Below are 14,604 nucleotides of genomic sequence, written 5' to 3'. Positions count from 1 at the left end.
AACTTTTTGGATTAATTTAGGATTTGTCTGGCGGCACGGTGGAGCAGCGGGAAAGTGTTGGCCTCACAGTTCTGAGGACCTGGGTTCAAACCCGGCCCTCCCTGTGCGGAGTTTGCGTGTTCTCCCCCCGTTTCCTCCCACATCCCAAAAACATGCAACATTAATTGGACACTCTAAATTGCCCCTAGGTGTGATTGTGAGTGCGACTTTTTGTCTGCATGTGCCCTGCGATTCAACCTGCAACCAGTTCACGGTGTACCCCGCCTCCTGCGGGTTGTCAGCTGGGATAGGCTCCGGCACTCGCGTGACCCTTGTGAGGATAAGTGGCTAATAAAATGGATGGATGGATAGAAAATATCTGGTGGATGAACTATCTGTGCAGGTAATTGTGAGTCCCACTCTTTCGGGGTTCCACAAGGTTCAATTTTAGGACCGTTGCTTTTCTTAGTATTTTCTTTCCCTAGGTTTTATCTTAAGAAAGCGCAAGATTTCCTTCCATTCCGATGCTCATAGTCAGATTTATGTCACTTAATAAAACCTCTTTTCTGTAAAACCGCTTTGATTATGTCTTGAAGACGTTGAAACTCGGATGGCTCTGAATTTTTTCATCTTTAATGAAAGGAGGACCAAAGTGACGTTGTTAGGTCTCAGTGGCCCTGGTAAAAACCCCCTGAGTCGACTTGGGCCTGTTGGTGCACTTTGTGAAGCCGATTGTCTCAAACTTTGGTTATTATTCAGTTGGGCTGTGTTTTTAAACTTAGATCTCCAAATCAATGCACTTTTTAAGTCCCGTCTTTTTCCACTACAGGCAGTTGGCAAAGTGAAAACCTTTTTTTCCCGCACAGCAGCACTTTGAAACCCTAATCCCGTCTCAGATGGTTTACTTTGGATTCAGCCAGTCTTTCCCTTTCAAAATGCTGCTGCTGCTTGCCTCTTAACTGGAACACGCAAGAGGGAGCACACAACTCCCATCCTGCCCTCCAAGAACACAAATCATAATTTAGTTTTCGCGTCCGTAATAATTCAAACATCCATTTTCTAAGACGCTTATCCTCACAAGGGTCACGGGAGTGCACAGAGGACATTTTTTCACCTAGACTGTTCAGATAATGCATTTTATTGTAAAGGTCTAAGACAATTTACGTACTCTTCAGTAAACCTACAAACTCATTTCCAAGACCGTTTATAGTTGGGTGAACCTAACACACGAGTTTTTCTAAACATTAAACGTAATTTATTCTTCACCGAATATAAAACGCTATTTTTCAAAAACACCTAAGGCCACTCTGTCATCAACGGACCTAACATTTTGTAAACATCGCAGACAATTTAGTCTAACGCGGCAGTTTGCCTCAACACCGAATACAACTTAGCGGCGATCACATACTATTTGGCAAAGAACAAAGAGTTGTGCGTCGTCAGCTCGGAGCTAGCATGTTTTCCATCAGGAAATGAGGCGTGTTGTAAAAAAAAACATCTTGAAAATGTTTATTCTTTCAGGAGGGGAAACATTTGTGCGTTTCTTGGCAGCTTTTGGAAGTGACGAAACATCTCGCCCCCGTCGGCTGCACCCCACCTTGGTCCCGTCGTAGCTTTCATCTGTTACTAATACGGCGGGCGGCCTTCCATCAGACGTCCCGACGTGTCCCGGCACAACACAAAGGGCAGGTACCCTCACGCTTCTTCTTCTTCTTCTTCTCCCTTTTTTTCCCCTTGAACTTGACGGACAGCTTAATTGCGCGAAGGTCCCATTTCAAAACATACCAGCAGCCCCCCCCGACAACATTTGATCTTCTTTCCGCTGTTCTTAATGTTCGTGTCTGTCTTTTTCAAGGGCTTCACAGAAGGTTGAAGGTTCGAATTTTGCTCTATAAATATTAGTTGGTAGCAATGTAAACGCATGCATAAATATGAAATACAAAGAAGAAGAAGAAAATGGAAAAATGGAAAATGGATGAATAATGGTGTCGTGGTGGCAGCACGGTGGCTCAGCTGGTATAGCGTTGGCCTCACAGTTCTGAGTACCTGGGTTTGATCCCGGCTCCGCCTGCGTGGAGTTTCCATGTTCTCCCCGTGCCTGCGTGGGTTTTCTCCGGGCACTCCGGTTTCCTTCCACATCCCAAAAACATGCAACATTAATCGGACACTCTAAATTGCCCCTAGGTGTGATTGGTTGTTTGTCTCCATGTGCCCTGCGATTGGCTGCCAATTAGTTCAGGGTGTATGTTGACAACTGGGATAGGCTCCAGCACGCCCCACGGCCCTCGTGAGGATAAGCGGCAAAGAAAATGGATGGATGGTGTAGCGGTACACTGGGTTGACAATAGTGCAGGGAGCGCGGTATTGAGTCCCGTTCAGTGATGGTTTCGATACGTGCCCGGCGACCAGTTCAGGGTGTAGTCACCCATTGTTAGGCCGGGATAGGCTCCGGCATTCCCGCGACCCTTGTGAGGATATGCGGCTTGGAAAATGGACGTGGATGTTTTTGGCACGTCATCCGCTTTTTTTGTCCAAGCCCAACGTACCGCACCCGACGCCCCCCGCTTTTTGGCACCCATCGGACACGTCGATGAGCCTCACATTTTCCCAAATATCCAAAACAAATTCATCTTCAATGACGCGAGCGCACATTTTCATAAACACCAAAGATCATTCCGTCGAAAATGGCAGTTTGTCTCCGAAGATGTTTATGCGAAGGCCGAACGTGGGAGTCGTCCTTTCTTCCAGTTTCCACCAACACAGACGCATTTGTGTGCGCGAGGCACCAGAATTTGTCCCAGATTCCCCCCTCCTCCTTTTTCTCCTCCTCCATTTGGCCTCCTTCTTCATCGTCTTCTTCTTCTTCATCCTGACGGTCGTCGTTGCCGTCTTCTGCGGGCTCTCTGACAGCAGGCTTTGATGTGGCCTTCTCACTGTTGCGACCGCAAGCGCAAGAGGAACCAGATGATCTTAGGCCACTTTGTGCCTTGTGGAAAAATGAGAAAAAGTCACAAAAAAAGAAAGAGAGGGAGAGAGAAAGAGGGAGAGAAAAGGGCAGGGGATTAGGGGGACAAACGGGTTTTAGAAGCAGGTAAACAATGGAGTCATCGGGGAGGACGGAAGGTTTAGTGGAGGGAAACCTGACGTCGGGAAATACGAAACAGATGCGTCGGCGACGTCTCCTCGACGTCCTTCTTGCCTTTGAAATGGAAACACGCATTCGGTCACACCATTTTCAGCATTCCGACTAGCGCTGGAAACTGTTTTTTCCTCGGGGTGGGGGGAGTGGGGGGGTGACTCACATGTTCACGTCTGTCCCCAAAACCACATTCCGAAAACGACTTTAATGCAAGGAGGACAAGACGTGTGTTAGCGCACCGTACACATTCTCGGATGTAGTTTACGTGAATCGATGTTCGGTTTCAATGTTTATGAAAATGTATATCTTGTTTATTATTATGTTACTTCATGAAACTGTCCTTCGTGTTATGGAAACACAACGAGTGTTTGTTGAAAATTCATAATCTATGTAAAGTTTATTAAATACTTGTGTCTGTTTAATGTTTGGGGGAAAAGCATATATTCTAGCTTTGTTGTACACTCATAAATGTCTTTGATAAAAATTTAAGCATAATTTAGGTTACTGAAAGACTATTTGGTTTTAATGTATTGGCCGTATATGAAAAGATGTCATCGTAGTAAATGGAATACTAAATGCTCTTTGAAAAACTTGCTTGTCAGCTTTGGCAAAGGTTGAATAGTTTTGGATGTTTTTTGCACATTGTACATTAGACCAGCATAATTTCCGCCCTACAGAGCGCACCTGATTATAAACCTCATCCAGTACATTTGTAAAGGAAATACCTTTTGGTACATAAATAAGCCGCAGCTGTGTAAAAGCCGCAAGTGCCCACATTGAAACACGAGCTATTTACAAAGAAATACGGTACACAGAAAAAGTTTTCAAAGTTTTAATAGCTTAGTTTAACATAGCAACGACACGGTAGCGCGAACAGGGCTGGTAAAGACATACTGGTTTAAAAAAAAAAAAAAAAAAAAAAAACAGCCGCGGCAGCTACACAGTAGCACAGCACTAACAGAGCCGGTAAAAAAAAGAAAAACATACCTAAATCACGGAGACGCGGCAGTAACACAGCAGAAACACACTGGCGCGGCACTAACACTAGCGCGGTGCTAATGCTAGCGCAGCGCTAACAGGACCGGCTAAAAAAAAACATACCGGTAAAAATCACTGAGACGTGGCAGTAACACAGCAGCAACATGCTAGCAAAGTGCTAACAGGGGCGGTATAAAAAAAATATACCGGTAAAAATCACTGAGACACGCCAGTAACATGGCAGCAACACACTACCACAGCAAAAACACTGTAGCATGAACAGGGCTGGTTAAAAAAAACATACTGGTAAAAAAAAAAAAAAACTGCCACAGCAGCTACACAGTACCAACACAGTAGTGCAGCACTAACAGAGCTGGTTAAAAAAAAACAAAAAACATACCTAAATCACTGAGACGCGGCAATAATACAGCAGAAACCCATTAGCGCAGCGCTTACGCTAGTGCGGTCCTAACAGAAAAAAAGTTAAAAAAACATACCGCTAAAAATCAGTGAGACATGGCAGTAGCACAGCAGCAAGATGTTAGCACAGCTGTAACAGGGCTGGATTAAAAAAAAAAAAACAACATACCATTAAAAATCAGCGAGACACACCAGTATACGCTAGCACAGCGCTAACGCTAGTGCAGCACTAACAGGGCCGGTTAAAAAAAAAAACACTAGTAAAAGTAACTTCCTCGGCGCATACTGTATATTCCATTGGTCACTCTTACCTTTTCTGCTCGAGTGCCCCCTTGCGGCCATTAGAAAAAAATGTATCACCGCATAAGCCGCAGGGTTGAAAGCGTGTAGAAAAAAGTCGCGGTTTATAGGCCGGAAATTACGGTAATTGAATTAATTAACTCATGGAATGCTCAGAAATCCTAACAGGACGCACACGTCGTGTTCAGCATGGCCGCCGTCTGCCGAGACAAATGGTAAATTGTCTTCAATCCGAAGACGAGATTGTCTTGGATGTCGATGAAAACGCGCGCATGCTAGCTAGCTAACTTGAACTCCGTTTCCAAGGCGGCACTGATCCATTGTTGCTCCTTCTACAAGGAGCTGTGGCTTCTTTCCGCTCCTTGGCCACCGCAGGACGTTGAAATGATTTTTACACACCCACACAAAAATCCATTTTGTTATTTCGGTCCCACTCGCAGCGACAGCATGTTTTTACTGTCACGTTGCTAATTACACACATTATACACAATGACAGCAACAATAGAAAAGTTGGGACGGTAAACAACTATTTAAAACATCTTCCTTTCATGCCCTTTTAATCCTTTGATGTTGTTTTCTACATTTGGACATTAGACTTTGACATTGGACTTTTTTTTTTTTCCCCCGTCCTGGTCGGAATATTTGCTGACAAAGGTCAGCACGAAGCTGCGTTCCCAACCTCGTGTCGTGTGACTGTACTTGTTAGGCATGACCCATAAACATCATTGAAGTAATGCACCTGTGTCAAAAATATCACGTCGCTCAATATGTATTGTTGCATAATCTCTGTATCCTTTTGAAAAATGTCATGCTACATCACATTTTTCTCACAGTTGCTGTATTTTCTTGATACTTTTTGTATCTTTGTGGGTTTTTTTCCCCCCAGTGTATCGATTATCGCTGTATCGTGATAGTATCAGTATGATCGGCATCACTGGAGAAAAAAATTATTGCAAGTATGAAAATATTGTACTGTGATTTTCTCCAACAGCTATTCCGATGATATTACATCCCCCTTTTCTTTCTGTATGTTTATCACTGTATTATTATACTACTTGTATTATTCAAAATGTATTAGGATACAATTGTGACGTTATTTTCTTCCAGGACATAAATTATTCCTACATCGTGATACTACTGATAAAATTGGAGAGATATTGTGGCAAAATCGTATCACATTTTACTTTCGCTACATTGATTATCTCCGTATTGTATAAGTATTACTAGATAAACATTGCGACAATTCTGTACCATATTTCCCCCCATTCTATGAATTAGCACGGAGTTACTACTATGATACTTTTGGTATTGTTGGCAAAATATTGTGATAAAATCTCAGCTCCTTTTCCAAATGGATTTATTGAATGGCTTGCAATCACCGTATATCTAAAAATATGAATACATTATTGTGGATTTCTTCTAAAATATCGGTGATTGCAACCACGCTAGTATTGGCAGTTTAGCTCTAGCATCCTTTAGCTAACTTGCTAATGCTTTGGTTTTTGCTGATTTGTAAACATGAATTATGAAGAATGATGACGAGTCACTACTATTATACTTTTGGTATTGTTGATAAAATATTGTGATGATGTAATTGAATGGTTTCCAATCATCGTATATCTAAAAATATTAATACTTTAGTGTTGATTTCTTCTAAAATATCGATGATTGCAACCACGCTAGTGTTAGCAGGTTAGCTATAGCATCCTTTAGCTAACTTGCTAATGCTTTGGTTTTTGCTGATTTTTAAACATGAATTATGAAGAATAATGATGAGTCACTAATATGATACTTTTGGTATTGTTGGTAAAATGTGATAAAATCTTAGTGTCTTTTCCAAATCGATTTATTGAATGGCTTGCAATCACCGCATATCTAAAAATATGAATACATTATTGATTTCTTTGAAAATATCGATGATTGCAACCACGCTAGTATTAGCTGGTTAGCTGTAGCATCCTTTAGCTAACTTGCTAATGCTTTGGTATTTGCTGATTTTTTAAACATGAATTATGAAGAATAATTATAAGTCACTACTATGATAATTTTGGTATTTTTGGTAAAATATTGTGATAAAATCTCAGCTTCTTTTCCAAATCGATTTATTGAATGGCTTGCAATCACTGCATACATAAAAATCTGAATCCATTACTGTGGATTTTTTCTAAAATGTTGATGATTGCAACCACGCTAGTATTTGCACGTTAGCTATAGCATCCTTTCGCTAACTTGCTAATGCTTTGGTATTTGTTGATTTTTTAAAAATGAATTTTGAAGAATAACAACGAGTCACTACTAGGATACTTTTGGTATTGTCGGTAAAATCACGTGATAAAATCTCAGCTTCTTTTCCAAATTGATTTATTGAATGGCTTCCAATCACCCTATCCATAAAAATCTGAATACTTTATTGTGGATTTCTTCTAAAACATCAACCACGCTAGTATTAGCAGGTTAGCTATAGCATCCTTTAGCTAACTTGCTAATGCCTTGTTTTTTGCTGATTTTTAAACATGAATTTTGAAGAATAATGATGAGTCAGATCTGAGTGAAAAAAAAAACTTCCCCCCCTTGTGTTTTACTTTGTAACATGTGCTTAAAAAAAAAAAAAACTTGGCGCCTTCCACGTGGACCACATACACACACACATGCCTTGTCAAGCAGAACGCACACACAGGAAGTCGGTGTACTTTGTGGAATTAAATTCCCCCCACATGCACACAAACACTGCGGTGGGGGGCGTGGGGGCACAGGTGGGTTTGGGGGGGCTCGTTCTCGGAGGGTCCGCGGCTGCAGAGTGGTGTCATTGTCGATGACAAGGGTTCCGTAAAGCTTCCTGTCTGTGATCTCGGTTGTCGTGGCGACAGCAGGCCTCAGTCAACTAGATTAGCTTTGATCCGGAGGACGGAAACGCAAAAGAGGAATCCTTCAATTGGCAGCCGCGGTCCACATCAAATGGACCGCTGGCACGACGCTGCGGCCCGGTCTGGAAATGTCTTAAAGCGGCACTTTGGATCCACTTACACTCGCACACTTTTTAATTTTTCTTTTTTTTTTAATTGGACTACATCAGAGCTCAGGAAAAAAAAAAAAAGGGGGGGGGGAGGAAAGCAGGAATGTTTCCTCCACACCGGGCGGGGGGGCCACCAAGCAATATGGTATTATCGGAATATTTAAACGACCATCCTGAACGTGTCAGGATACAGAGATAGTTGAAAGGATAAAAAAGAATACAGGAATGGGAGTATCAAAATACTATCCATCCATCCATTTTCTTAGCCGCTTATCCTCACAAGGGTTGCGGGCAGTGCTGGAGCCTATCCCAGCTGTCAACGGGCAGGAGGCGGGGTACTCCCTGAACTGGTTGTTAGCCAATCACAAGGCACATGGAGACAAACAGCCGCACTCACAATCACACCTAGGGGCAATTTAGAGTGTCCAAATAATGTTGCGTGTTTTGGGTGGAAAGCCACATGGAGATGGGGAGAGCATGCAAACGCCACACAGGCGGGGCCAGGATTGAACCCGGGTCCTCAGAACTGTGAGGCCAACGCTTTACAGCTGAACCACGGTGCCACATATCATAATACTAATGTACAATAATTGCCTTTTAAAACAATAATACATTAGGTGGGAAGGGGCTTGATCACCTGCCCCCAAACATCTCTGTGCACGTGCCTGACCACGATCCATGTGAGGATAATCTGTATCAATAAAATTACAGTGCAGAAATTCTTCACTAACCAATATGGAAGAAAACAACAATACTGCTATTATCACGATTTGGTGAGAATGAATATCCATCCATCCATCCATTTTCTTTGTTGCTTATCCTCACAAGGGTCGCGGGGAGTGCTGGAGCCTATCGCAGCTGTCAATGGGCCGGACAACAGCCGCACTCACAATCTCACCTTGGGGCAATTTGGAGTGTCCAATTAATGTTGCATGTTTTTGGGATGTGGGGGGAAATTGGAGTGCCTGGAGAAAACCCACCCAGGCACTTGGACAACATGCAATCTCCACACAGGCAAGGCCGGGATCGAACCCAGAACCTCAGAACTGTTGAGTCCAACGCTTTACCAGCTGCCCCACCGTGCCGAGAATGAATATATCGCAAGAAAATGACACGCACGCACACTTCAGCTCGGTTTCCTGCTCCGGTGTCTTTGTCGTATCCTTCAGTGGCACATGTAAGAATGCGAGTGATCTCTGCGGCATATCTGGAAGTGATTGAAACAAGATGGAGGGGGAAGCGCTAGCTAGCTTGGAAGCTAATTGGATTGGTGGAGGCTCGGCGCGGTAATGCGCCGCAGCCGTCGCGGGGGATGGCCGCGAGAAAAAAAAAAAAAAAAACAACACCAAGTGTGTGACACATGCGTGCAAAATCTTCACATCACGAATAATGTGTGTGTGTGTGTGTGTGTGTTTTGCTGGGCAGGAAATGAAATATATCAAAGCAGGAAGATGGAAAAACACAACATTTCAAAATAGCGTCTTAAATAAAGCTAGCGGATTTCCCCAAATAGTAGTCCCTCCCTCAAATGTAACATACTGTATTACTCCCTTAGTGTATCCAGAGTTAGGCAATATGTGGTCTGGGATCATAATTTTGGTCAAACAATATTGATTACCGATGTACCATGATACTTTCTGTAATGCTGAAAAATGTCACAAGAGTATTGAATATCATTTATCACTATCACAAAACTGTTGATATTGTTGAAACAGCTATAAGCATCATCAGCATATTTTCACAATATGGTATTTTTTTTTTCTCGATATTGAAACTTTTTCTTTCAATATATCAATTGTCACGATACTATCAGTATCAGAAAAACATTAAAAATTGCAGTAATATGGTAAGTTTTTCCTCTGGTTTCTTGATTGATGCGTGATCGCTGTTCCATGATACTGTTGATATTATCGGAAAAGCTGTATCACGATACTGTCGACATTATTGAAACAGATATTATATTATCATCATATTTTCACAGTGATGTGTTTTTTTCTGATATTGAAACTTTTTCTTTCAATATATCAATTATCACTGTATGACAATGCTAACAGTGTTGGAAAACCATTAGAAATTGCAATGATATGGTAGCAAGTTTTTCCTCTAACCTGTTGATTGATGCGCGATTGCTGTATGGTGATAATGTCGATATTATCAGGAAAAACTGTATCACGATACTGTCTATTGATGAAACAATTACACTCACCTTAACACTGCCAGCATATTTTCACTAAGTGATATTGTGTTGTTTTTCCAATATTGAAACTTTTTCTTTCAATGTATCAATTATCACTATCACGATACTATCAGTGTTGGAAAACCATTACAAATTGCAATGATACGGTAGCAAGTTTTTCCTCTAATCTCTCGATTGCTGTGTCGTGATACTGTTGATGTCAAAAATGCTGTATCATGATACTGTTGATATCGTAAAATTGTTGCTCCAATATTGTATTACAGTTTTCCAAAATATCAACAATTGCACAACGGCTGCATTTAGACAGTTTTGGTATCAGAGGGGGAAATTTTTTTTCACGTTGTATCATCTTTTTCTTCCGATATAGTGATTATCGCTATTGCAATATGCTAGTGCTATATCGCGATACGATCTGTATCATAGGGGGGGGGGGGGGGCACTTCACTGTATTATTTATTACTATTGAAGCATTTTCACAAGGGTTGAAAATGTTCCAGCCGGCCCAAATCCGACACGGTAATGTTTAAATTTGCCAGCAGAAGGTCCGTTGATGGTGTTTTAATTGGGGCCGTGGAAGAAAAGGTTAGTCCGAGGTCAAACGTGACAGCGGCCCCCCCGAAGCCCGACACTTCACAGGCTTTCCAAACAAGTCGGCGAGTGCGGGAAGCGCCTGTCGGAGCCGTCGCCCGACACTCGCCTCACGCTCTCGGAGCGGCCATTTGCGAGGACGCCCACGAACCGCGCGACCTCACCCGCCGTCTTTCGGGTGTCGCGTAAAAGCGGCTTTTTCTCCTCTCATTTTGTCATCCTTTGGCACATTCCAACGATCCGCGACGGGATTCTGCGAGGCACATGAAGCAAAGTTTCAACCCTCCGTGCGTTCGTGTTGGTGTGCGCGTGTACTTCCAAGCTTCTAATCGGAGCCGCAAACACGTACATACGAAACACATTAATTTGTGGCAGGGAATGACGACAAGATACAAAACTTTCCCATCGGAAAAAAAAAATGGAAAGGCAGTCCATCTGTTTCTGTTTGAAAGGCTCACACGCAAGTGTAAAAAGAAGTTCACCGCCACACATTTCCAAAAGATGCGCATTGGCTTCATTGAAGACTCAAGTCTAAATCTTCCATCGTTGTGAAGATCAATGGTTTTGATTTGTTTTTATTTTTGTCATGTATTTTTTCTCTTTTGTTCTTTTTGTATTTAGCCTTGTTTTAGAACTTTTTAAGATGTGTAATATTTTAGTATTTGGCAGATAGTGTGTTGCAGTATTTATTTATTTTCTTTATTTTTGAAATATTTTTTTATTTTTTGTTGTGCTGTACTTTTCCAGTTTTCAATTAGATTTTGTATATTTTAAAATATATTTGTAGACTTTTTTAATTTTAGAATATCTTTGTCTTTTTAGTGTATTTTCGTTAAATGTTTATATTTTTTCTTGTTTTATTTTGCACGTCTTTATAATATTTTCTAATATTATTGTTTTTTAAGGAATCTAATATATTATTTTCTGATATTGTTGCATTTTTAGTCATATTTTGTAACTTTCAAATATTTTTTCTTTTTTTTTAACTTATGGGGTGTTTTTCTCAAAATATTTTTACACTGTATTACAATATTTTTTATTTTTTCCAATTTTTAATTAGATTTTTTATTTTGTGGTATCTTAAATATTTTTGTAGAATGTTTTTCAATTTTAGAATATCTTTGTCTTGTTTGCATATTTTTGATATTTCTGCATTTTTCTCCAAAATTTGTTTTATGCAAAAAAGTGTGTAATTTTGCAGTTCATTTTCAAGGAATCTAATATTTTCCATTATTTTCTGATATTGTTGCATTTTTTTAACTTTCAAATGTTTTTTTTTTAATTTTTATTTTTTTACTTTTTGGGTGTTTTTCCCATTTTTGGATTGTATTCCAACAGCTCCATTTTATATTATTGACAGGTATTGTTCTTTTTAAAAATATTTTGTTTATATATTTTTTTCAATTTAGAGCTTTTTCAATATTGTGTATTTTTTTATACATTTTTCTATTTTTTGTTTTTTTTCCCTGATTTTCAGTATTTTGCATTATCTAAATGTAATATTTTTGTTTCTTCTTATTCTTGAGTTTTTCTCATTTTGTCAATTATTCTGTACTTTTCATGTAATGTTTGTGTATTTTTTTTCCCCATAAAGTGTATTTTTCATCTTTTACACTTTTTGTCCAATATTTCTTACTTTCCAATAATTTAATCAACATAGTGGTGTATTTTCTATTTTTCGTGAGGATAAGCACTAGAGAAACCGTCCGGATGTCCGTCGTAAGCTCGTGCGACACGCTGAATTTGACAGTGCCCCCAACTGGCCTGGCATGAAAACTGCGCCGATTCCATTGATCTTTCTGGCTTGGATGTTGATCTTTTTTCCCCCAACACGCCAAGAATTGACTTTTTCGACAGCACAATCGTTTGCTTTTCCAAAAAATAATAATTCACAGCACGCCGTAATTGCGGCGTTGACAGATGTCGGGCACTCGGCCGTGTGGAGCTTAAAATCAAATTCCTTTGCGTCTTGTTTGGAAAGGCCGAACCTTCAAAAAGACACGACTCCCCCCCCACGATATCACAATCCTTTCTGGTACCGCTTAAAGAGAAAACGTCACCAGGAAGTACACAACATGGAACGATCACAGTAAGTCATGTTCATAGGAGACGCTGGCCCTTTAAAACCCAGATCAGGTGAGCCGCATTCTAAAGGATAGAGGAGCTCACAGGTGTTTTGTGCTTTTTCTTTAGCTTGTTTTTTTGGGGGGGGTGTGTGTACAAATTCAGAAATGGAGAGAATAAAAGCTAAAAAAAAAAAACTGACAAATATCATGACATAAATATAACGCAACTGCAAAAATTATTACAACAAAACAAATATTGTCAAATATAAATACAAAAAAGACAAATCTGACAAAAGTATCATGTTAATAAAAAACATTACATATATTTAAAAATACACTATCATGTTAGATATTTTCATCCAAATGAAAAGATTTTCTAAAATGGAAAAATAAAAATACAATAAAATACTTTATATGAGAAAAATATAAACATGCTATGAAAAAATTATCACAAAGTAAACAAAATGTTTTCAAAATTGTATAAAACACCAATATATTGGATGCAAAATAAAAAAAAATGTATTGTCATTAATCAGAATATTGGAAAAACATAGGAACATGTCACAAATACCAAAACATTGCAAAAATGTACAAAAAAAAAAATAATAAAATAAAAATAAAAGTACCAATGTTTTAGAAATAAACTAAAAGTGGTATGAAAAAACAAGATATTAAAAAATACAAAAAAGTGACAAACGAGAAATACAGGAAAAATAGAAACATACTGAAACAAAAATATATAAATAATATATAAAATATTAAATATATATACAGTTAGCGGAAATGTCAAAATATATTAAATGAAAAAATACCAAAAGATTTTTTTAAGTACAAAATTATTACTAAGAAAACACCAAAATACCAGAAATAAATAACATACTAGAAATAAAATCCTAAATAGTGTTGGAAAAAAAAACCTGGAAGTCCCAAAATATTAGCCACAAACAACAAAGATATAGAAAAATTATTTCCCTAATATTATAAAAAAAATCCAAATGCCAGAAAAACACCAAACTATTCAGAATGAAAATAGAAAATCATGGAGAAAAAAATATGTATATATTTTTTAAAACAAATAAGATGCAAGCACGCATAAGATTTACTGCCACATGAGTCTTGAGCTCACTTTTCTTTCCTTTGATTTCACACTGCTGAACTTGAAAAACTTCTCGAATAAAAGCATAAATTGTTTGATTCTCGGAAGACTTGAACCCAGTGGTTCCCCTCCGTGGGCCAGTAGATGCGAACGTCAGCGACTTTCTTTTTCTTTTCCTCTCTCTCTCTCTCTCTCTCTCTCTCTGTCTGTCTGTCTGACCTGCACCCGCCTGGAAAAACCACAAGCGGGCGAAGTTGCGGCCGACGTTGGCTCCTCGCGTGACGTACGGCCAACACTTCAAGACTTTTGCGTTTAACCATCGTGCTACACCTAAGCCCGGCCGTGTTTTCCTTGGCCGCGTTTCCTTGACGCGCGTCGCACATTTTTTAGCCGGTGAAGCCCCTCACGTCGAACGATGCCCGATTTCATAAATTGTCACAAATGTATACGATTGGTCGTTCCCGACGTCGGCTGTTATTCGTATGCAGCGTTGAAAATAGCGCCAGAGCAAATCCGTCAACTGTCTTCGACGTTTGAACCGTTTGTGGGAGCTGTGCGGAGTTACGTCGCCTCAAGATCTGGATGTTTTTTTGTTTTTTTTGTTAAGACTATTTTGTGGGACAATAGCTTAAATTCCGTCGAGTGAGGCTGTTGTGGTAAAAATGGATAACTGGAATGCTTCAGTGGAGGAAAACTGTTTTGCTTTGGTAGTTACGATTTGTTCGGATTGTTTCAAATACAAGGTTGTCGAAACGCCGACTGTTCATGACGGTCCTGCCACGCCTGCCGCTGATGGAAATATAAAACTTCGAGGGCGGGCCTTTGCGC

The 14,604-nt window shown here is 39.9% G+C and overlaps 1 long non-coding RNA gene across 1 annotated transcript in view; it reads left to right on the top strand.

Annotated features, from left to right (window-relative positions):
• LOC133511072 (uncharacterized) overlaps window positions 1-12,047 on the top strand; it is a 30,606-nt gene extending 18,559 nt beyond the window's left edge. Inside the window, exons 3-4 of the long non-coding RNA XR_009797783.1 lie at window positions 1,501-1,668; window positions 8,844-12,047. This is a non-coding gene — a long non-coding RNA (uncharacterized LOC133511072). The remainder of the gene's footprint in view (window positions 1-1,500; window positions 1,669-8,843) is intronic.
• Window positions 12,048-14,604: the final 2,557 nt, after the last annotated feature.

This window comes from Syngnathoides biaculeatus, chromosome 13 (assembly GCF_019802595.1).
Source record: "Syngnathoides biaculeatus isolate LvHL_M chromosome 13, ASM1980259v1, whole genome shotgun sequence".
In the NCBI taxonomy this organism is placed as follows: Eukaryota; Metazoa; Chordata; class Actinopteri; order Syngnathiformes; family Syngnathidae; genus Syngnathoides; species Syngnathoides biaculeatus.
The sequence above is the reverse complement of the archived record's forward strand: the minus strand, read 5'-3'. Positions and strand labels throughout refer to the sequence as shown.